The following is a 26030-nucleotide window of genomic DNA, read 5'->3' on the forward strand; positions in this document are numbered from 1 at the left end:
TATAACAGGTCTTCTACCTTGGCTACTGGTCACTCTCCATTCGAGGTGGTTTATGGTGTGAATCCGTATTTACCAGATGAGTTACTTCCAATGCCAAAGGATGAGTTGGTGCATGATGATGATGTTGATAAATTGGAGTCAATGCGTAGATTGCATGAACAGGTGAAGGCTAGAATCAAGAAGGTAAATGAGCCATATAAGAGGCGTGCAAATAAACACCATAAACCACGGGTTTATGCGCCTGAAGATTTGGTTTGGCTGCACTTGCGAAGTGAGCGATTCCTGAGTAAAAGGAAAAATAAATTGATGCCGAGAACAGAGGGTCCTTATAAAGTAATCAGCCGGATCAATGACAACGCTTATAAGATTGAGCTACCAGGTGATTACAGAGTTCATGCGACTTTCAACGTGGGGGACTTGGTACCTTACATCGATGACGGTGGCATTTCGGAATTAAGGGCAATTTCTTTTTAAAGGAGGAGGAGATGAAACATTATCAAGTGCAGAAACCGAATTGAGTTTGGACATACAAGATGTACCAGGTACGAGTTTAAGGGAGCAGGATATGGGTTCCATTCTCGGGTCAGTAATAAGTGGGTATAAGGGTGGTGTTGGAGCTCTGTTCATTGAAGGACGGGTTAGAGGACTCGGGTTCGATTAGGACTCGACTAATTATTAGTTGTGGTTGTTATAATTATTATCTTTTATTATTATTATTATTAGAATAAATAAAGGGCAATTGTTATGCCTCTAGGAGTTTATAGTTGGTAAAATAAAGAAGTCGGGTCAAACTAGTTGTCCTACTTCCGTCAAATTATATCTTAGCTTTATTATAATTAGGAGGTTCTACGTTTGATTTTTGGCATTGGATCATTAATAAGAATTTCAGAAAACGATCAAAGTTTTGATCAAATCTTCCGGCTTGAGAACATACTTCAGTCTCTGTTCAATTTCTAAATAGGTCTTTAGTATTGGGCACCATTGAACCGAATTCTCGGCGGAATTCGTTCCAAATATCGTTACTGTTCATTATTGCTCGTTATTATTACTGTTGTTTGGTGCGTGACAATCTGTCTCGCATCGGTTCTTATTTTTTAAACCGGTTTACTTACGCTTGCGTATCAAGGACTATGAGAATTGGAGTTGGTTTTTGGCTTGCATAAGGCATTATGTCATGCGGCGTAGAGGTATTTGTGTGTTGTCTGACCGTCATCCGGGTATCTTAAAAGTAATGACCGAAGTGAGAAGTGGTTGGGAAGAGCCATACGCTTTTCATAGGTATTGTATTCGACATCATGCATCCAACATTAACAAGATGCTCAAAGATTCAGATTTGAAATCAACTTTCTTAGACACAGCTATGCAACACCAAATCCGAAAATTTGACTTAGGCATGGAGAAAATTGGTTTGAACAATGTGAATGCTAAAGCTTTGTTAGAAAGCATCCCTCCAAGTAAGTGGTCTCTTGCTCATGATGGTGGTAAAATATATGGTTTAAAGACAAATATGTGTGAATGTTTCAATTGTGTGCTAAAGGGGGTAAGATTTCTTCCAATTCATGCCCTTGTAAAAGCCACTTTTACTCGAGTTAACAAGTATTTCGTGGATAGACAAAAAATGACAAGGGATAGGTTGTTAGGTGGTTTGAAATGGTCGGATAAAGTATGTAAAATACTTGATGAAATTGAAGAAATTGCCGCTCACTATGAAGTTAGTGAATACGTTTTAGATAAAGGCCTTTATGAAGTGACTACAAGACAAGGTCGTCGTGTTGGAAATCTTGGAAAAAGAAGCCACACGATGCTTTTGACAGAATGGACTTGTACTTGTAATAAGTGGCAAAACTTTCATTATCCTTGTTCACATGCAATGGCTGTATGTCGCTCATTTTCGATCGACGTGGATCAATATGTTGACCCATTTTACTCATCCGGGGAATATCATGGTTGTTATCATGCAATCTTTCAACCTCTTCCCGATGAGGGTTATTGGAAGCCATGGACGGGGAAGGTATTGATTCCAAATGTTAATTTGATTAGAGGAAAGGGAAGACCATAATCTAAAAGAATCCGTAATGAAATGGATGTGGCTTCCAAGTCGACCGTTACTTGTAGTTTGTGCAATGTTGAGGGTCATAACAAGCGGTCATGTGCAACAAATAAATCTAGGGGGTAATATATCATGATATTTTGTCATTGTTTAACATACTACTATTAAAAACCATGTTATTTTTTTTGGAGTTTGACAATGTTTATTTTTGTTGATGTGTTTAGGTCAAATGGAGTCGGGCCTTGTAGATGATAGCATTCTCACAATGCAAAAGGAACATAGAAGCACGGATATTTGGGAAGGAGAGGTAATTAACGATTCTACTTAACGTATTATCTTTAAAAAAAATGTACTTGTTTAACTTATTTTAAAACATATATGTGTTTTTTTTAAGGATATCGGGCCGCTAAAATGTAGAAATTATCTATATTCAAAATCTAAATTCATCGTAGCCCCAGCTATTGAGAATTTCATTAGTGGAACCCAGTTTCATGGTATTCATAGGTTAGTTTATGTTGTAGCTCGTCCTGATATGATAACTGCATTAGTTGAGCGTTGGAGACAAGAAACCCACACTTTTCATTTAACGGTTGGAGAAGCCACCATCACTTTGCAAGATATAAATGCTTTGGTGGGTCTAAAGGTCAGGGGATTACCTATAACTGGTAAATCTGATTACTTTTAGCCTGAGTTATTGGAGCATCACTTTATTATTAGACCACCAAATACTGCATCTAAGGGAAAAACTTTGAAACTATCTTGGTTAAGAGCAAATTTTCAAGGCCTACCACAAGATGCAACTGAGCAACAACTTCATGCATATGTAAAAGCTTATTTGTTATATTTGATCAGTATCGTGCTCTTTCCGGATAAAAGTGGGAATATAGTATAATTAATTTACTTCCCCTTTTTGACAAATTTGGAATGATTGAATGAATATAGTTGGGGAAGTGCAACACTTGCTTATTTGTATAGAAACTTCTGTACGACTTGTAAGAGGGGAGCGGTAGAAATTGGTGGTTGTCTTGTTCTAATGCAACTTTGGTCTTGGGAACGTATATCTATTGGTCGACCTACCATCATGACATCAACACTAGAGGAGGAATCCGGTGTTGAATACCCTCTTGGTTGACAAGTGGTGGCGGGTGTTGACCCACTTGGTTATAGGTGGCTTAGAGTAGACCGAGCTTATAAGGATCACTTGATTGGATTAGTTCAATGTAGGCATGCACTTGATACCATGAGCGACACTATGTTCACTTGGCAACCCTATACGACGGATGTCCTTTCCCTTCTTCCCGCCATTTGTACCGAAGATCCTAGTGAGTGGATTGTAAATGCACCACTCATTTGCTTTGAAGTCGTTGAGTGGCATTTTCCTAATAGGGTTGTTAGGCAATTTGGTTGGCATCCAATGGTTCCTCCTATATGAAAGACATCTAAAAAGTTGCATAAAATTGATTGTCGGGGAAATGCCACTAATTATGAGGAATTGCATAAAGAAAGCATTGCGAAGTGGAATAACCGCAAGACAAGATTGACTCCTCGAGGTGTTCCTTACAATGGTTACCTTGACTACAATGATGCATACCTACAATGGTATCGTGCCATCACGCGTCTAGTAGTTAGCAACCTCAGTGAACAAACACAATGCAAAGTATTATATGACAAAGAAACACAATTTCCATCCCAATGCCGCCAACAACATGCTACTTGTAAGTATTTCTTTAAATTTGTTTAAATCTAACTAGCATTGTAGTTGTGTCTATGATTGTTTAGTATTAGTTTAATTTTAACAATCATTGTTCTTGTTCAATATAGCAGATGGAGGGTCATATTTTCAACTATAACCATGCTAGTACTATGCTTGGTAACATGCCAGATGATGTACCAATGTCGCATCTTCAAATGTTAAGAGAGATGCAGTCCAAGTCACTCTAATACTTGCAAGGCACGGGACACGGGCATCTAATCTCACCCACTGAGGCCGATCATCCAAGCTGTAATACTCTGTATTTTAGTTGGAGTACTCGGTCTAGTACTTGGTTGGTACTCGGTCGAGTGTGTGTTACTCGGCCGAGTGCACTTGACCGAGTAAACCGGTTCTGCAAGTTTGACGGTTTCTTTTATGTTTTGACCAACGGTTTTGTTTATAACTCTTAAGTCATTTCTAAATTCATCTTAGATTTTCTAAAACTTATTTCTAAACATAGAGAGAGGGAGAGAAAGAAGAGATGGACGAGCATGTCTTTTGATTGGAGATTTCTCACCTTTTTCAACCTAATTCGATTCCTATTACTAATCTGTCAATTAAATAAGCATACAATTTTTCGTCATATGTCACAATTGTTATTTTTTTTTAATTGACTATCTTTTAATATTTCATATTTGCAATTTTAAAAAAGTTGGGTTGAAAGTCATTCCGAAAATTCGGACTCTCTGTAATCGCTCGAAAAAAGCTTCCTTTAATAATATATAGATAGATTTAATGCCCGTGCGATGCACTGGCCTATTTGTAGTTTTCTGTAAATCATCTCAACCAAAAATACGCCCTCTCAGGGCTTTCACACGAATGCTCTTTGGGCTTTTAATGTGGATACATTGCAAGGTTTTTCATACGAAATGCTAATATTCCACTTTAAAAAAAAAAAAGTTATGAGATTTCAACATGTGACCTCTTAATTACATTGGCTCTTACAAATACTGCAAATTGGAACACTCTAACTTTGCTCAAAATACCAACTTAACACACTGATTGATTCAAATTTGACTTTGAAGTCTGAGCTATCGAAATCTAAGCTCTTTTTTCTTGTATGTGGTATTCATATACTTCGTATAATTTTATTTAAGAGTTTCGATTCTCTTCATTTTTTTAAAAAAATGGAGGGTTTATTTCCTCACATTTGTGGATATACTATACTTCTCTTTCCAATGTCATTTCCGTGTATTTTCGGTACAAATTTTGGACTGTTAGATCGTCATTAAATAAAATTTTGTTCGTTGAGAAGAAATGGACCCTTCATTTTTTCAAGAATAAAGAGGATCTTAATTGCTTTCGTAGTAGTTGTGATTTCGTTGATGATTTTAAATGATAAAGCATTTCAACTATCACAAAAATATGTTCGGAATTTTGATCTTTGTAAGTTTGTCCTTGAATCAATAATGTGCTCAAAAATCCTTTTGAAACTCATGTTTCCTCTATACAATCCGTATCATTTTAAACAGACACTATCCGTCTAAAGTTGTAGACGGATAGTGGCCTTCTCAAAAAATGCAAATGGGAGAGCACGTGGAGTATCTATTTCCCACCCATTTGCACTATCCACTCTCCTTTTATGAGAGGACACTATCCGTCTAAAGTTGTAGACGGATAGTGGCCCTCTCACAAAATGCAAATGGAAGAGCACGTGTGGGTATCTATTTCCCACTCATTTGAACTATCCACTCTCATTTATGAGAGGACACTATCCGTCTATAGCAACAAAACTTCTATCAAAGTAATTCACAATATACAATAATATTGTATTGTTATGCATTATTCACAAATCACAATACGTTTACATAAGTACGGAGTATGTCCCATAATTAAAGGCTAATACCTTCTTACTCACATTACATGGTTAGATAATAGATAGTCTATCTTTAGATAAGAACCAACGAATTAGAACTTAATAAAACGATCTTATATAAGAATTGTTGAAAAAAAAGTCGCGTTGAGATCCGTATCTAAGTTAATATCTATATGGTGAATATTCCCGACGTAATAATGCTTTACTCCTGAAAAAAGAAAAAGCACGTCCCTTATAAAAAGATCATTTTAACTAAAAATTTGTCCAATAGTAATGTTCAAGCATAAGAGGAAAATTTGTTAGATCACATGCAGAAAACAATATTTGAACATATATTGTACACAAATAACATCATACTTTCAGTGGTACAATAGCATTATACAACCAAGTTATATTTTATCGAGCTTATGTGTAATATTTTTGAGCTTTCAAAGTTAATTTTTTTTATGTTTAAATGAATGAGTTCAGAAATTTTATGGTATAGCTCGACTTCTTTAAAACAAAACTCGAAAACTTTATTATATAGCTCGAGTTCTCAACTGGTTGTAGGATCTATTAACTGTATATTGTATTCCCTCCATCCCATTTATTTGTTTAACTTTTAAATTCATTCTTTATAAGGGGTATAGGTAGATAAATGATTCAAACGGAGTATAGATTAATGTGCAACTTAGAATCGAGACCGAAAGGGAGAAGCATATACATGTGAGTCCTTGGTTTAATGGTCATTATAGATGGTTAGGGCCGTTTCCCTGAAACGTTAATATTTTTGGCGGAGACGGATTTACTTGATAGTTGCTACCCATGTGGATTTTTTCACAAAAACAAAAGGAAATTGAACTTACCAAAAGATATTGTTTTGACAATGATGATATCTCTATTATGGTTTTTGAACGCATGGCTCTGAGACCTGAAATTACGACCAAATTATACTATTAGTACGATCGAGATAATAAGCAAACATAATATTAATATAACAATTAATAATATACACATTAGCATTGCAATTCACAAAGTAAAAGAAAATCAATAAAAAAAAGCTAAGAGAATGTTGGATATATTCTTTTTATACATATAGCGTTCAAACATGTTTCAAGTCAAATAAAACTGCTTTTCTTATTATAAAACAGCATTCCATGGGTATACAAACACAAACACTGGTTTTATTATCGTATATCTGTTCTCATTATTTTATTAGTAAAAGTCGTTCGTAAAACTTGGACTCTCTGTAATCGCTCGAAAAAAACTTCCTTTAATAATATAGATAGATATATAGATAGATATTGATTTAACATGAATTGGTTACATTACCAAGCTGCTATTTGGCGTCGACAAATTACTACATAGCGCCGACAATAAATAATGAACTTACTAATTTGCCCCTCACACAATCCTCTATTCCTCCCTCAATATATGCTCCAACTTTTGAATTTTTCGAAAACGAATTTATCGTCAACAACAATGAATGAACTAATTATCGTCGTTGCCGAATTAGTACTAATTAATGTATTACCCCCAAACACTTCAATTGACAAACACTACCGATTTAATCGACAAGCAAATTCGAAACTACCAAAATTCAACCAAAGAATGAAAGCAAAGGCAAACTCAAAAACAAAGCAAAAAAAACTCAAAACCAATTGCAATCAAAAAGGCAACTAATGGGTAAAAAACAATCTGAATTTAACGAAATCGCTACTTTAAAATCAAACACACAATTATCTTCACTCGGTTTTGGGCTGCTTAGGCGTGGAAACAGAGTGGAATGGTACTGTTTTTGGGACGGAGTTTTGGGTGGTGTGAACGGGGGTTGTGGGCAGTCGAATGGTGGTCATGTGGGGGCTGCTCACGGCCTGCATTGGGACAGTTTGGTACTGTTTGTGTTGTAGTCTGGTGCGAGTTCAGGTAGCCTTTCCGGGGTTGTTTTGAGCAGTCGTGGAAGGGGGCTATAGGGACTGTCTTTGGACAGTCTTTGGAAGCCATTTTGGATGGCGTTGGATGTTGTTGTGTGTACACTATCGAACTTCCGTCTCATGTATATAAGTGCGTGCCTTTACCTTATTAATATCCTATTAATGTAAACATATGGGCTAGGTAGTTGTAGTATTCGCTAAACCCATCTTTTAGCTTGGTGTTGGCCTCGGCTTTGGAGCCGTGACAGGCCGAGTTGGACTTTGCTTTTGGATATGAGATTATGATGTTATGGGAAAAGGGTGGTGTTCTTAGATGCTTTACTCGGTATGTCTTTGGGCAGCCATGTTGTTGAACCATATAGTATATATGTTTATGTTTTGATGTTGTCAAGAGTGCTTTACTTTTTATATACTCGTTGCGCATAATTGTTTGTTTAGTCTCTTCAGATTAGACTCACTATTTGTCAAGCTTAGAAAATTGTGATGAACGTATACAAGACTATATTATTATCAAGCCCTCAATTATGGATCAAGATTATAGAAGAATTATTCAAGCATTATGAGAAGACGAAGCTCGTGTAAAGATTAATCAAGCTTAGATAATGAAGTAGCCTATGCTCGAAGATCTCCTAAGAAGATTAGAATAGTATAGGTGATTATCTCATAATGGTAACATAAGAATGAATTTCTTATACTGGTAAAGTTATAGCTTGACAGCTATAACATTACTTGTGAAAGAGCTCAATGTTATAGCTATCCTACTATAACATTGAGATGCTGAGTTTATACTACACGACTTAAAATGTTTTCAAAATTGTTTTTGAAAAATATTTTTGGTTCTTTTAAATGTTCTAGCAAAAGCATTTATTAAAGAAGCCCATATTAATATGGAGTATGGTTTTATTTTAAACTTATAATTAGTAATCATGTTGGATCAACTTATGAGTTGAGCCATATTACTAATTAGGGTTTTAACATGGCATACTCTTAAAACCTAAAATCTAACCTAATATCAAGCTAGGGTTTCCAAGGATCACGAGGCATATATGCCGTGTTATCTTGTGTTGCCTTAAGGAATAAAAGATTGTTATTGTAAAGATTTTATTCTCTAGAATTATCTTAACATATCTTTTATATTTAACTCGATATGGTTATTTATGATAAGGATATTTTTGTTATGGAAAATCTTATCATATCTTAAGATTTATGGAAAAGAATAATTTATATTTTATCTTTTGGAATATTCTCTATTATCTCTTAAGGTTTTAAGGAAAGAAATAATAAAAGATATGCTTTGTTTACATATCCATATTTCGGCTATTAGGGTTTCGGGCAAACCGTGAGCCATGCTCTTTCCTTCCCTATAAATACTTTGCTTTTGCAACATTTAAAAGTGAGACCTTCAAGCATAAATTGATTTTATTTTTAAGAGCAAAAACCGTGTGTTTCAAAACAAAGAAAACCGTTTTGCTATTTTCGAAAAAGGTCGTGTGTTTATAAACTCGTATATTCATTCACTAGTTATCATTATAAGATAATAGTGCTCAATCGATTTCTTACTCGTTCATTAACGTGAACTTTTAGTAGAATCATTAAGTGCTTTCTTATTAGCGTTAGTTAGTCACTCAAGTATTTAGCGGTACTCACTTGAGTTACAACTAGGGTTAGTTGTACGAGTTGGGTTAGTAAATTTGTAATCCGTAGAAAGGTACTAAATTTATTAATCAAGAATAGTGGACGTAGGTTTTGATTTGTGAAACTAAACCACTTCAAAAACCGTGCGTCTCTCTCTCTTTTGTTCGTTTGTTTATTTCATTCTTGTTTGTTTATTAGTTAATTAGTTAAAAGTTTAATCAATAAACTTTAAATAATTAATTATACTTATACAATCGAAAAAGTAGAAAAAGTTTTAATCCTCAATTCACCCCCCCCCCCCCCTCTTGAGTATTTTAGATCGATAGACTCTTCAATTGGTATCAGAGCCTCGTGCTCTTGATTGCCTAACCGCAAAGAGGTTGATCTATCTTTTTCTTATTTATCTTATCATTTTATATTCCGCTGCCTATCACGTGATAAATGGATTCAAAATAACTCAAGTGTCCCATCTTTGATGGGAAGAATTACGGGTTATGGAAAAACATGATGACTCACTATGTGAAAGGTCATGATTGGGAGTGTTGGAGGATTATCCAAAACGGACCGCACAAAATCTTAGTTGCATCCGCTGAAGGCACTACCTATGAGAAGAAAGAAGACGACTATGTCGAGGCCGACTACAAGAAGGCCGAAAAGAATTCTAAAACTATAAGTTTATTGCAAAACGGCATGACCTCTACAGAGTTCGATCGGTTCTCTTCATGTACGACGGCCAAGAAAATATGGGATGACCTTGAACTAGCTTATGAAGGTACTTCCATTGTTAGAAAGTACCGTATAGATCTGCTAATGCAGAAATATGAGTTATTCATTATAGAGCCTAATGAGTCCTTGGATAGTATGTCTGCACGGTTTTCAAGTATCATAAACGAATTGAAAAACCTAGGAAGAAAGTTCAACACCGAGGACATTTCAAGGAAGGTTCTTAGGAGCCTGACTAAAAAGTGGCGTGCCAAAGTCACAGCAATCGCGAGATCTTGAAAACCTATCCTACCAAGAACTCATTGGTGCTCTCATGGCCCACTAACTCAGTCTAAATACCGATGACGCTGAACCGAGCAGAGGTAAAAGTATGGCCTTGAAAAGCGAAGATGTTAACTTCGACATAGAAGATGAAACCGTCTTGTTTGCACGCCGTTTTAAAAATAGGATCTTTCGAAACAAGCAAGCAAAATCGTCTTATAACAACAACAAGTCGTTCAACAAGAAAGCAACAGAATAAAAATCATCATTTGCTAACAGAGGTTGCTTCAAGTGTGGAGTATCTGATCACATGATCAAGGATTTTCCAACATGAGAGAAAATTAAGGACAAGGCGAAACGCGAAAAGACAAAGAAAGAGTTCAAACGAGTAATGATGGCTTCGTGCTGGGGAGATCTTGACTCAGAAAATGATGAAGGATCCGAAGATGACGAAGTAGCCAACCTTTATCTCAGCAGCGTCAGTCTTGACCTAATCTCTTACAACGACGATGAGAGCTCGAATCATCATTCAAATTATTGCTTTCTGGGAGAATCAGACGAAAATGACGATGAAGAGGTATGTTATCTGGAACTCAAAAAACGCGTTAAGAAATTATCTAAAAATACCCTAATTGAATTTTTTGAGAAATCCCTAGATAAATGTCATGAACAGGATATGGAACTAAAGGATTTGAAGGAACAGATTCCCGATATTGCTGAGGAGAATCAAATTCCAAAGGCAAAGGCTAAGAAGTTGAAATCTAAAATTACAGCTGATAAAGCTACAACATTAGACACTTCTAATGCTCAAAAGAAGGAATTAGAGTCCAAAGTAATAGCTAATGAAGCTATAACTTCAGACCTAAATCTTAATATTAAGCACCTTCAAGCTAAAGTTATAGCTAGTGAAACCATAAGTTTAGAACTTAGAAAAGCCAAGGAACTTTTAGTAACTAAAATCACATCTGATGAAGCAGTGATTTTAGAACAAAAGAAAGAAATTAATTCTCTCACAAAGCAATTGAAAGAATCTAAGACTGAAATGATCGATGTTAAGAAGCAACATTCAGATGTTGTATCTATTTTTAACAAAAGGTTGCAAAACTTTCGTGACAATTATAAGAAGGAAAATTATGTAGATCACACGAAATGTCTAGAATAAATTAAGAACCTAAAAGACTTACTTATTCACGCAAGAAAAGTCCATGACAAGTGGGAAGGTAGCACAAAAGTTCTACACTTCCTAACCGAATAATCTGACAATAATATGAAGATGGGGTTAGGACATGAATACTATAGCCGTAGAGATCACTCTAAATGCAAATCAACGCCTTCGGATTATTATTTTAGAAAAAGGAAATATGCCGACCTTCCTCAATATCTGATTTGCAATTACTGTGGTCATACGGGTCATATCCAAGACAATTGTGTCAAACGTGCACATGATATACGAAAAAATACCGGATTTGTAAAAACGGTTGACACAACAGTCAAGGATGATGAATCCCCTATAGATGAACCTAACGAAGAAAAGAATAATAACTTTCATTGGTTCTATGACATGGCTTTTGACTACACCAAGAAACCTAGCACTTCACAAACTCCTTCTCGACCTAAACAAAGCAAGCCTAATCACAAGGAGAATAGTCATGTTAGACCTAGAGAAATTCCTAGACCTAGAGAAATCCCGAAACCTAGAACTCCTCATAAGCAAAACTCCCCAAGGTTTAGAAATACGACCATTAGACAAGTTTGGGTACGAAAGGACTTAGTATATAGAGTAACTAACCATAAAGGACCCAACCTAGCTTGGGTACCTAAAAACTGTATCTAATCCTTTTACAGGTATTACTGAAAGAAAACAATCAATGGTATCTTGACAGTGGATGTTCAAGACACATGACCGGAGATAAGAATCTTTTTCTTTTACTCAAACCGTTTAATGGAGGAAAAGTGACGTTTAGGGACAACAAGAACGGTAAAGTGATTGGTGTGGGCAAAGTTGGAATTTCCAAGTCACACGCAATCAGTGATGTCTATCTAGTGGATGGTCTCAAGCATAATCTGCTTAGCATATCTCAACTATGCGACAAAGGTAATAAAGTTGTTTTTCATACTGATGGTTGCCGCATTATAATTAAAGAAACAAGCAATGTTATTCTTGAAGGCCATAGGAAAAGGAATGTGTACATGGTAGATTTAAATATCGTGCCCACTAACTCTTTTACGTGCATGAAAGTTACACTTGATGATCCATGTTTGTGGCACAAACAATTTGGTCACATTAGCTCACTAACCTTGAACAAACTCAAGAAATGGGACTTGGTTGAAGGATTACATAAGAACAAGTTCGACCAAGAAAGATTGTGTGACACGTGTGCTAGGTGCAAACAAGTGAGATCATCATTTAAACCTAAAAGAGTGGTAAGCACAAATCAAGCCCTAGAGTTGATACACATGGAGTTATGTGGTCCTATGAGGGTAAGAAGCAGAGGAGGATCCAGGTATGTCTTTGTCCTCGTAGATGACTACTCAAGGTATGTATGACCTATCTTCCTTCATTCAAAATATGAGACCTTTGATGAATTTGATTGTCTTATCAAACTAGTTCAAAATAAATATAAGACTAATCTTGTGTCTATTCGTACGAATCATGGCACTGAATTTGATAATCAAGCTTTTATTGAATATTGTAGAGTTAGTGGTGTAGGACATAACTTTTCTGCACCAAGAACTCCTCAACAAAACGGTGTCGTTGAACGTATGAATAGAACACTAGAAGACATGGCTCGTACAAAGCTTGTATGTAGTGGTTTACCTCGTAACTTTTGGGCTGAAGCTATTAGTACTTCTTGTTATATCCATAATCGTGCTATGATAAGACCTATCCTTAAGAAAACCCCCTATAAACTCCTGAGAGGTGGTAAACCCAATATCTCCCATCTTCGTTGTTTTGGGAGTAAGTGTTTTGTTCATAATAATGGTAAAAATAGGTTAAGTAAATTCGACCCTAGGAGTGATGAGGTAATTTTTATAGGATATTCAGATCATAGCAAGGCTTACAAAGTCTTCAATAAAAGAACACTTTGTATTGAAGAAAGTGTTCACGTTATTTTTGATGAAGATAATGTGTTTGATAAGCCCTTACAGGATGAGGAAGAAGACTTGGACGAACCTGACTTTCGTCTTTCTAGAGACGATCCCCTAGAATTAGAATTGGAGGATAATGATATTGAAGGGATAAATGATGAGCTTCATCATTCTTCTAAAGATAAAAAGGAGAAAACCAAAGTTATAGTTGATGATACTATAATATTGTCTCAAGATAAGAATTCCCAATCTAATGTTATAGATGATGTTACTATAACATTGAATCCAAATCAAGGTAATGAGTCCGAAGTTATAACCGGCTCTACTACAACACCTGGATTGGATTCAGAGGGAACTTCCTCAAATTCTGAGCTAAATGGAGTTGGGTCAAGTTCAATTAATGATGAAGAGTCGAGTACTTCAACTAAATGGAAATACAAGAGCTCAAATCCAATGGACAATATTCTCGGCAATATTAAGAAGCGTGTTCAAACGAGATGATCCTTGAATAATTTATGCTCGTTCTACTCATTCCTATCTATGATCAAACCAACAAATATCAAAGAGGCTCTTGCAGAATCAGATTGGATTATAGCTATGCAAGAAGAACTTCAATAGTTCGAACGGAACAAATTTTGGCACTTAGTTCCTAGACCCAAGGATCGATCTGTCATTGGAACAAGATGGGTATTTAGAAATAAGCTCGATGATGCCGGAGTCATTGTTCGAAATAAAGCAAGATTGGTGGTCCAAGGTTATAATCAACAAGAAGGAATAGATTATGACGAGACTTTTATACCTGTTACTCGTCTTGAAGCTATTAGACTTCTGATAGTGTTCCCAGCTCCTAAGGGAATGAAGCTCTTCCAAATGGATGTCAAGACAGTATTTCTAAATGGGTATCTACAGGAAGAAGTCTTCGTAGAACAACCTTTTGGATTTAAGGATAGCAAATTTAAAGACTATGTCTTTAAATTGGACAAAGCCCTGTACGGATTGAAGCAAGCACCAAGGGCTTGGTATGACAGATTATCGAAATTTCTACTTGACAGTGGATTTAATAGAGGATCTGTTGATAAAACCCTATTTCTAAAATCCGAGGGTTCTGACCTTTTGGTTGTTCAAATCTACGTTGATGATATCATCTTTGGATCGACCAACCGTAGCTTGTGCAAATATTTTTCGGAGTTGATGACTTCTGAATTCGAGATGAGTATGATGGAAGAATTGAAATTCTTCTTAGGTATGAAAATTCAACAAAGTGAGGAAGGCATTAAAATTCATCAACAAAAATATATTAAGGAATTAATTCGAAAATTCGGAATGGAAAATTCCCATGCTATGCCTACTCCGATGGTCGCAGACAAGAAGTTAACCTTGGTTAAAGACGGTAAGCCTGTTGATGAAACAACTTACCGTGGGATGATAGGGTCGTTACTATATTTAACCGCAAGTAGAACAGATATCATGTTTAGCGTATGCGTTTGTGCGAGATATCAATCATCTCCCAAAGAGTCGCATATGACGGCCGTAAAAAGAATTTTACGATATCTTATTGGAACGGCCAAACTATATTTATGGCATCCGATGGAGTGTAATTTTGATTTGGTCGGTTATTCTGATGCCGATTACGCAGGATGCTCTCTAGACAGAAAAAGTACGTCAGGTATTGCCACGTTCGTTGGACCTTGCATTATTACGTGGGGTTCAAAGAAGCAGAATTCAGTTGCCATTTCAACAGCTGAAGCCGAGTATATCGCAGCAGGACTGGTATGTACACAACTATTATGGCTTAAATAACAATTACGTGATTATGGTGTTGACGTGGGTTGTATTCCTATTTTATGTGATAATACGAGTGCTATTATTATTTCCAAAAACCCCGCACAGCACTCACGTACCAAACACATTGAAATCAGACACCACTTTATACGAGACCATGTTAAGAAAGGGAATATAAAACTTGAATTTTGTAGTACTGAAAAACAATAGGCAGACATTTTGACAAAATCATTAGCTAGAGAACGATTTGAGACTTTACGGTTGGAAATTGGTTTAATCAGTGGTATCTAAGCTTCTATATATGTTTAATCTCTCAATGATTGTTTAGTAAAGATAAGATTGTATGACTGTGTCCGTATATTGCGTTGCATGAATATTTACGTTTATAAAAATTTATTTATCGTATATTTTCTATTTGTATTTTAGAATTTAGTTGGCATACAAACTTTATCTTTTACTTTACTTTCCAAATTTTATAAAAATCTCTCCTATATTGCTACACAAATCTCGTCTATATCCTATTCCAACCTCAATATTATTTACTTACCAAAATTTAATCCACTACCACTTGTATTACCTAAATCTAGACTCAACCTAGACTCCTACCCTATAATTACCCCTAGCCGTGTAAACATTGATCACACAACCCACTTGAATTCACTTTTTGACTTACCAAAAGATCACAAAATCTTCAACCATCACCATCATCATCTTCAACCTTCACCATGAACTCCTCACATGCAAAAACACGGTCATCCACCCGCAACCAACACCAACAAAATCCGAGTAATCAACCACAACAACAACCATCTCATCATCTTAATTCCTCTACTTTTAACTCACCAAACCCACAACAATCACCTCCCCCGTTTCGTGGTTGAGATAATGCGGTTTCCGAGGGCAAAAGGCGTCGACTTCTCAAGCGTAAAAATAAGGTGATAGTATATAATGTTGAGGAGGATAGTGAACCCGAGGTCATTGTTAGGAATGGGGTTTCGAGAACTCTGTTTCGGGAAGCTTCGAAAAACGCGACAAAGGCTGGGTTAAACCGAGTTCGGATGACAAAAGATGAAAGTATTCTTGTTTCTTGGGTTTTGCCATATTCAATCCATGGAGGAAGGTATTACCCTAAATCTTGGTTGACACAAATTCCTTCTCTTAAGTTTTTTGTCGACTTTCTTGATTTTAAAGGTTGGAGTGATGTGAGTCGGTTCTCGAGTCCTACTTACCCGGTTGAGGTTGTTCAATTTTTCGCCTCAGTCAAAGTTATGGATGGTGTGTTGCTTGCAACTGTTAATGGTGTAGATGTTACCGTGTCAGTTGATGATTTTCGTTCGGCTTTTTCGGTTCTCATGATGGAATCGATGTCAATCCTAGTTTGGAATGGTCCAATGTGGATGATGATAAACAAGTAGTCATTAGAAGGTATTTTGATGAGATTGGGTCCAATAATGGTAATATTATAGTCCGTCCTCTCTCGGCAAAAAATAAGTTTCTCTTAAATTTCTTATGGAACACGGTTGTGCCGAGAAGGGGTGGAAGGGATAAAGTGTCGAGTTATGAAGCAATAATTGTGCATTCTTGGTTGGAGGGTCGAAAAATCAATTTGACTAGTCTTATTTTAAACCGTATTGTTCAAACGAGCCTAACCGTCACCAAGGAGAAATTTTGTACCACTCTTGATCTTCCATATGGGATGTGGATATCGAGGTTGTTGGAGATAAAGCAAGTTGTGGGACGGAAAATTTACGGTGTTAGTGCAAAGGATTGCATGTGTGATCGTGTAATCAAATTGATGGGTCTTGGATTTGATGGACCCGAATTGGTCCTTGCTAAGAATGTTGAAAATATTTCTAATGATGTTGGATTGGTAGCTATGGAAGCTAAGTTGGAAAGTTTTATGGGTTCTTTAATGGGAAAATTTGAGGAGGAAACCACGGCCTTAGCCATGGCCTTGTCTTGGGTTGGGACTTCATGGTCCTGGGATGGTGGATTGGATAGTGCTTGGGTTTATGACTGGATGGACGGGGTTGATAAGAGGCTTTCGGGTTTTGAGAGGGAGTTGAAGGCAATTCGTGAGGAAGTGTTCCAACACGGAGATCGTCTTTCTTTTCTCACTAGTCAAGGTGGTGCATTTGTTATGCACGGGGAAGCAATGGCGGCCGATCAATCTCTTACTTTGGAGGCGACAAAAGCTTTGTCATTGAAAGTTCTTACCTTTGAAAAGAGCCTTCAAGCTCAAGCTACGCTTGTGAGAAGCTCTTTTGATCGTCTTGATGCCTTGGAACATCGCACTCGTCCCGACTATGTTGACCCGTATAAGACCCGCCAAATTTGACCTTGCCTTACCTATTGCCTAATTTAGCACTTTTCTTTATTAGCTTTAACTTATTTTGATTTTCTAATTGTGTATTTTGCACAACTATCCCATTCGGCCCATTTTGGCATCTACTTGTGGTTATGGCCCAAGTAGCTCTAAACATGTTGTTCATTCGGCCCATTTGGCTTTAGACATGTTTTCTTTTAGTATGTGTGCTACTTTAATTCTTAGGAACTTATGTTTATCTATGGTCTATTAATTTCTTATATCGTTCTTATCTCTTGTCTCGTCTTATATAATTCTAGTCATTTTATGTTTGTTCTTGTCTTTTCGATGATGTCAAGAGAGGGAAAGAACATCTATAGTAAGCATCTACCACTAGTAGAAAAAACCCCTAAAGTGGCGGTCATAAATGACCTTTTTGTGGCGGTTTTTAAAGGTTTTGGGTGCGTCATATATCACGGGGTCGTATATATACTTTGCGGCGCCTACGGTAGCGGTTATTAAACAAAACCGCCATTATAGACTAATATAAAACGACGGTTGTTAATAAAGAGCCGCCACTAAAGGTAACTATGACGTCGGTTGTTACTAAAGAACCGCCACTAAAGCTGAACTAATAGTGGCGTTTCATATTAAGAATCGCCACCATAGATAGATTTTTTTTTTAAAAGAAAAAAATTATTTGGTACCAAAATTTCGCCAACAGTGTCCTATTGATAAATTTGAGAAGCCAAATAGCAAAATAAACAAAAAAATACATTCAAAATAATGTCAATCAAGGAACTTGCATATCATCAGACAAAAGGATAATGTCGATATTCAAAATTATACATCCAAGTGCATAAAAAATCACATACACATCTTAGTTAATAGACTAATTAACATTACATATTCCCTAAATAGTTGTTACCCTACCCCTCTTTAACATCCTTCATCTTGTCAATTGACATTCTTAAATCTGCAATGACACATTTAACAAAACCAATAGTAAGAAAATCAAACGGAACATTTTTAAACCAACGTGTAACTTTACTAAAAATTAACCTAAGAGACTATAAACAATGAATTACCAATCCACCTTATGATTAGTATCCACTCAAATGCACGCTTGTTATACACAATAAATATGTTCTATGAATAAACAATAATTTGTGACCATCTTCAACTTTTCATTGAATTCAAGTTACTTTTAAGGCATAAACTTTCTTGGCATTTGCACTGAGATAATATACTTAAAATAAAAATGTGTACTTAAAATAAAAATGTGAAAATTGTGAATGAAAGTGTAGCAAAAGCATGTGGAAAAACTCAAAACGATGGCTTAATCTATTGCACATCTCTCGACTGAGGGTTTGCTCTCGTCAATTTCTACATGCTACTGTTGTTTAAAACAATAAGATTTGGTTCACACCAATATCTCGTCCCTTCCCTATTTGGATATTCTCATGGTCAGTAGCATTTCCCATCCTTAATGTAGAGTTGAGTGCTACAGCTTAAGGTAAATATTAGCAAAATTAAGTACCTGAAATCTTCAAACCAGCTTGTATGTCACTATCCCTGAATGTTCATAGGCGCTTCTAGACACTTGTATGTCACCTCCCTGAATGTTCAAACCAGCTTGTATGTCACCTTCCCGAATGTTCACACCTTAAACAATTAGAATCTAGCAACATATATGAAATAAGGTGTTACAACTATACTATAGCCTATACATAGATTGATAGACGTTACATAGGCCCGCTGGAGTTTCATTTTTCAGCTCAGTCACCGGATACAGTCATTGTCAGTATAAGTTACTATTATTCTACTAGTGAAATTACTGAAAGATAAAGTAGCATCCAAGTTGTCCACAAATGAAAGATAGGAAACAAAAACCACAATAGAATAACAATAGTGAGAGAAATAAGACTACTACATGCTAACTCAATGTGTTGCCTATACACATGCACACTCACACATATAAACAACTGCAGGTATTATACCTCAAATGCAACAAATAGCATTTCCCATGACTTGAAACGACAGCTCCTTCATTGATAGACTAATAAGAGCCTAGATGTGATAGCCACAATACCATGAAAAAAGGGGACAAAGTCATACCTCCCATTAAATGTAACCGCTTCTGTGTTGCCTTTCACATTCTTCAAGTGCATGACGAGCAAAACATACATGTCATTCCTATTCAAGAAAAACTCATGTTGTAACTTTAAACACCGTAAAATGTAGGCAAATTACAAACGCACTATATGGCCACCATTAGCTCTCAATCAAAAGCCTAATTTAGCCTGACACAAACAAACAAAGAATGAATACTCCCTCTCATGATTATGACAGTGAAAAAACAACATAATTTTTTTTTGGTGGAAATGTAAGTCATATTATAACCACATCCCACAACGGGATAATCGCCAATTACAGCCGATTCTGTTACGCTCCTTTTATCAATAGGAGCCAAATCCCAACACATTCAGCTAGCTATTACATCAGACCACGTTGTCTACACCAGCATACATCAGACTGAGACATCAAGCTATATTTGTATTTAATTAACGCTAATCTACCATCCTCTTGTACCATTCTAAGAATGACTTTAGGGTGCAGTAACCTACCTTCCATACGACACAAATTTCTTGCATTCCAAATGTGGTATTGTAAAGCAACCATCAGTGAACTTAGCAGCTTCCTCCTAAACGCAGATATCCTCCTGTTTCTCATCATATCCCGAGCATTACCATTGCCATCGACCGGATTTGCGGCCAATTCGAGTCCTATCATGACATTGTTGCGTAAATATGCATTGTTGAAAAATATGATCATGGTCTTCGGATGAATTCCACACGATAACACGTTTTCGATCGCAATGCCCATCCCGCACAATCTATCCGAGTGAGAAGTCTTCCTTCTTTGAATTAGCCAAGCATTAAAGCAATGCTTAGGCGTGTTCAATCTGCTCCAAACTATGTTATGCCATTGTACTTTAGGCCAATTCTCCCGATGAAGCCAATCATAACCGAAAGAGATAGTATACTCCATTTGCTACCCAACCATTTACCCGGTAGATACCCAACTTTGAGTTTTTCCTTAACAAAGACATATCCTGTCTCCACGCCCACGAGCCGCTTAAACTAGGTTGATATGTGTACCAATCCCTTCCTTTCAGATAAACTTGATCAACCCATTTAATCCATAAGATATCCTTTTTAGACGCAAGCCACCATACCAATTTTTCAATTGTAGCAATATTCCACACCCTCATCACAATGATGCCCACCACCATTCACCACAGTCCGCAAACAATTTTCCAAGAAACCAGGGGAGATTTAGAGTAACAATCAGTCCCTTCCCAAAGGAAGTTCCTACATAAGGCTTTAATCCTATCCATGACCCCACTGAATAACAAAAATCGAGACCAATAGTGATGCAAAGTCTCCAACACCGATCTAACCAAAATCAGTCTACCAGTGTAAGAAATGCGTCTTTTATTCCACCCCTTGATTCTTTGCACCATTTTTTCCACTAAAACTGCACAATCCACCTTTGAAAGTTTTTTGTGAGAGATATTTACCCCTAAATACTTGAAAGGTAAGCTTCCCTTCTTGAAGCCAGTCTTCCTCACGATAACATGCTCCACATCGATCCGAACTCCATTGAAAATGATATCGCTTTATCATTGTTGATGTTGAGCCCACTTGCTTTAGAGAAAAAATCAAATGTCATTCAATGGTAAAAATAGAAGCCACATTCCCTTTACAAAATAGAAGCAGGTCATCCGCGAACATCAAGTGAGTCATTTTGATCCTTTTGCATAATGGATGATATCTAAAAATAGGGCCCCTGCACACTGTATCCAAAAGGCGACTCAAGTATTCCATGCATAGAGTAAATAGTAAAGGAGATAGAGGGTCTCCTTGACGTAAACCCCTTTTACCCTTGAAGAATCCATGAGTATGACCATTGAGAGAGATGGTGAATGTAGTGGTTGTAACACATTGCATAACCAAGGTAATGAAGTTCTTGGGGAAATTAAGAGCATACATCATTTGTTCCACAAATTTCCACTCTATGGAATCATAAGCTTTCCTCAAGTCAACCTTTAACATACACCTAGGAGAAACACTTGCTCTGGTATACAAGCGTACTAAATCCTGGCTAATCGAATATTACCCATGATATCGTCCTTTAACAAAAGTCGCTTGAGCTAGGTTGATCGATTTAGGTAAACAAACACCATCCTTGCACGAGAACTTTAGAAATGAGCTTATAAATGGTATTGCAACACGATGTGGTCCGAATTCCTTCACGGTAGTAGGGTTTTTGACCTTAGGAATCAACACCAAAGTGGTACTATTCATCCTTTCAGAGTTGACCTCCTTTGAAGAAATCGATGATGGCCCCACAAATGTCATCCCCCATAATGTCCCACCCTGCTTTAAAGAAACAACTCGAATACCCGTCAGGCCCAGGGCTCTTTCCATCAGGTATATCAAAGAGAGTCTTCTTAATCTCTTCCTTAGTAGGTGTTTGGTTTAAAGCATTCCAGTCCTCATTATCCAAGGTAACACCTCCAGCCACTATGCACATCCTCAGAAACTCCTTGAGAGCCAAGCAGTTCCTAGTAGTAATCTACAAACGCCTGCATAATAGTCTCAGGAGTGTTACACAGGTTGCCATTCATATCCTGAATTTGCAAGACCTTGTTACTCATTTGCCTTTGCTTAATTGCCCTATGAAAGAGTGAAGTGTTAGCATCCCCTTCCCTAGCCCAATCACATTTTGCCTTGTTTCGAAGTCCATTTGGCTTTATGCATCATCGATAACTAGCGGAAGGTTATGTTCATTATCCATGAGTTTTATTTTGAGGATCCATCTGTAATTCCTTTTGAGAATTCATCAACAAATCGTATGCAATGTCAGAGTTCTTTTCTATATCAGAAAAGAGATCTTTGTTCAACTTCTTCAATTGAAACTTCAGTAATTTCAACCTTCTGACCACCTGATACATCTTTGTGCCCTGAACATGACACCTCCAACCTTCCTCAACAACAACCTTGAATTCAGGAACCTCAGTCCACATATTGAAAAATTTAAAAGGTCGAATTTTCTTTACATTCATATCCTTGCATTGAATGAAACACGGACCGTGATCCTAATCTCCTTCAGTGCATAGTAAGCAAAATAGTCGTGCCACTTATTGATCCATTCATCATTAACAAGAGTTCTGTCAATCCTACTAAACACCCTTGTTGCACTAGGTTGCTTGTTATTCCAAGTGAAGAAAGACCCAGCGGACTTCATATCCTGAAGCCCACAATTATCAATAGTGTTCTGGAACGGAATAGTTTTACACTCTCTAACCGGAAGTCCAATCTTCTCATCCATATACAAGACATTAATAAAATCCCCAAGAACAATCCAAGGTTCCATAACTGCCACCCTCATAAGATCATTCCACAGAGGTACCCTCTCTTCAATTTTATTGAATCCATAAACAAACGTAGCATAAAAGTGGTAATTATTAATAATATCTCTAACTTTGGCATGAATAAACTGAGCACTCATCTCTACCACATCTATATCATATTTCTCCTTCTTCCATATCATCCAACCTACCTCCATCATGATACTTGATGATTAGTCACAAATGACCACCCATTGCAAAAACTATCAAGTACCTTGTTTAGAGATCCAGGTCTAACCCTGGTCTCTAGGAGCCCAAATAGGTCTACATTAGCACTATGTAAACACCAAGTAATATCCTTCGTTTGGTCAAACTATTCGGGCCCCTTATATTCCACACTCCAAGACTACCCATGAGAGGCAGAAGCCTCCCCTCCTCCTCCTTTGTCAACCATTTGTGTTGTACTAGCCATTTCTTTATTGTAATTCACAACAAAGGCACTTTCCTTTACTCCTTGTAATCTTGATTCATGTCTGGTAATCTGTGTCAGGATCCTTGCAGGGGTGAGGATAGTACTAGTATCAGCTATGCCCGGAGTATTGGTAGGAGTTATCATAACCTCCTTCCCAGCATTCTGTACTTGACTACTCTCCCCAATTTGAGGACCCAGGCGCACACCAGTAGCACCCTGAGGTAATTTAGGGAACCCTGCTAAATCAGTAGTTGTGTCCACTGGTTCTCTTCTTCTCCAAACTTGCTTATTAGGACTCTGTGTTATTGGTTGAGTAGGTCTCTTTACCCAACCAGTGCCCCTCCTGCATTGTCTCTTTGTGTGTCCTATTCCTTTGCATTTGGTACAAGTGACTGGAAGCCAATCATACTCAACCAACACCGTGACAATCTGTCCCATCTCATCCTTAAACATGATTTTCTCAGGAAAATGTTGATCAATGCCCACCTCTACCATTACACGAGCAAACCCCAGCAAAGATTTATCCAAGGTAAGATCATCAACCCTAACAAATTTCCCTATTATGGATGCCAATTTCTCCAAACATTTTGTTCCCCAAAACTTCAAATCCAAACCCATCAGTTTCACCCAAATAGGTACAGTTTTCACTGAAACTTTGGTAATCTTAGTATTTGGTTCCCAAGGTCTAATAATCACAGGCTTCCCATCAAATAGAAACATTCCTTTTTCCAGCACAAGTTTCCTATGTTCCATAGTAGCAAACCTCACCACAAATAATCCATTTGGTAAGAATGCTATTTTAGAAATCTCATAATCCTTCCACTCTCTCCTAAGGTAACCTTCCATAGCTCTCCATGGAGGATTTGCCCCCATGACATATCCAAAAATCGCAAAAGACCAGTACTCAATTTCCTCTTTAACATTATCTAGTGTAAGGTTAACCATAATACCTTCCTCTTCATTAGTTGGCGTGGGTTGTTGCACTTGTTCCTATTCCTGCACCTCCTTCTGAACGTTTGATTCCTTCACAGGTACTTCCGGAACATTCTCAGTTGCTGGTATCGCTATCCCTGCCCTATGCAACATCGCAATCACCTCCGCCCTTATTTTCGCTACTTCCGCATCTCGATCGATTGAAGAATTTCCAGTATTACTATTAATATTTGGCGTATTAGTATCATTATTTTTGTTTTTATCTGTATTAATTGATTGTATATTATTATTATTTGTAGTTTGTTTAGATTCTTGAGCGGTAGATGAATTAGGTTTGGTTGTTTTGTTCTTCGTCATTGCTGAAGAGCTTTCTCACGTACTTTCTCTCTCTAACTCATAACCGCTTTTCATATCAAGTTTTTATTAATAGTAAACTTAATCTTGTTTTCCTGACATTTTTTTATTACTTTAAAACAACATAATTTTATTAGTGAATAAACCACATGATGAAAAATATGTGTGTATGAGTATTACGTCTCAATATTTTTTAATTTTTTATTCTTTTTTAATGATATTTTAATCAAAGATAAACAAATGATTGAGACAGACAATGTTTCACAAAAGAAGCCATTCGTTCAGGTAGAACTGAACTGCCATAATTTGGTTGACATATTAACGCAGCTTCTGATGAGTTCCCCTTATGAATAAACCATATTTTGACAATATCTTTTTGCATTACAGTGACCTTAATTAAAGTTAAAGCAACATTCTATTGATCATCAGTTACAGGATAGGCCTTTTGTGTTTCTTAAACTACATATTCCTTAACGAAGGAACAAGATACGAGTTGACAACAGCAAAAAGAAGATGGTATTATGGTGGAATTGATCGCAATTCGCCAGCAAACCTTGAATTCAATAAAAATCATAAGGGAAAAACTGAAAAGAAGGTTAAACTAAAATAAGGATACAGGGATTAGCATAAATATTAGAAGTAAGGTCTTTGCAGATAGCTTCCATTTGTAACTCAGAGTACAAAGTAGCACCGGCATGATCTAAATACACTATACCTATAAGAACAAACAAAAGAGTATCGATTTTGTTTCATTGGAAGTTCAAAATAAAAGGTAATTAATTAATTAATAAGAAGTTAAGCAAAAAAGCCCCAATATAATAGGAACCCTAACTCGGATCGATAATCATTTAGTACCCATCTTCAATTTTTTTTATTATCATAAATAAGATCATCAACCGTACTATCAACAACATATCCGTTGCACAGCCAGTTGGTGGGAAAACACTATAAATTAAATACCAATATGAATCAAAATCCGAAAAAAAAAATACCTACTGGTGTTAAAGGAGAAGTAGTGCGAGGTTGGGGCAGGATCTAGCCTGGTGAAGGCGAGGACGGTGTTGGATACGAAATCGATAACGATCCGAGTACAGAAGTGCGAGTCTGAGCAACAGCGGTCGTCGGTGAGGTATGAGCTTGGGGGTCGATTACGGGGTTTCCACTTTCCCGTGTGCTTGGGGTTAGTGGAAATGTGGAGTTACAAGTATTTGTTTTAGGCCTTTAGGGTATGGGTGGAGGTTAATAACCGGCAAGTAAATAGGTAGTACTTCCTCCATTCAACTCCACTCTACCAATATGATTTTTGTACACTATTCACAATTGTGTATTCAATTTCGATTTTCTCTCGATACGTAAGTGGAAATATATTCATGTGGGATCTTGTTTGATTCGTCTTTACGAGTACATTAAAAATATCTAACTTTTATAATTTTTGCAAATACGTAGCTAACGATATTTAGCGCGTAAAACACGCGTTGGCAAACGTGAAAAAAGAAAGTGGTAGAGTGGAGTTGAATGGAGGAAGTA

At 36.8% G+C, this 26030-nt stretch overlaps 1 long non-coding RNA gene across 2 annotated transcripts; it reads right to left on the reverse strand.

The window, feature by feature from the left end:
• Nucleotides 1-18112: 18112 nt before the first annotated feature.
• On the reverse strand, nucleotides 18113-25707 carry LOC141627129 (uncharacterized). 2 transcript variants are annotated; one of them, XR_012536689.1, is made up of 4 exons: nucleotides 25500-25707; nucleotides 19447-19524; nucleotides 18869-19009; nucleotides 18113-18304 (listed from the first exon to the last, which is right to left on the reverse strand). It is a non-coding gene; the product is annotated as an uncharacterized LOC141627129 (long non-coding RNA). The 2 variants fall into 2 exon arrangements; XR_012536688.1 differs by having other exon boundaries at nucleotides 25496-25707.
• Between the last annotated feature and the right edge of the window lie 323 nt (nucleotides 25708-26030).

This window comes from Silene latifolia, chromosome Y, assembly GCF_048544455.1.
Source record: "Silene latifolia isolate original U9 population chromosome Y, ASM4854445v1, whole genome shotgun sequence".
Lineage (NCBI taxonomy): Eukaryota > Viridiplantae > Streptophyta > Magnoliopsida > Caryophyllales > Caryophyllaceae > Silene > Silene latifolia.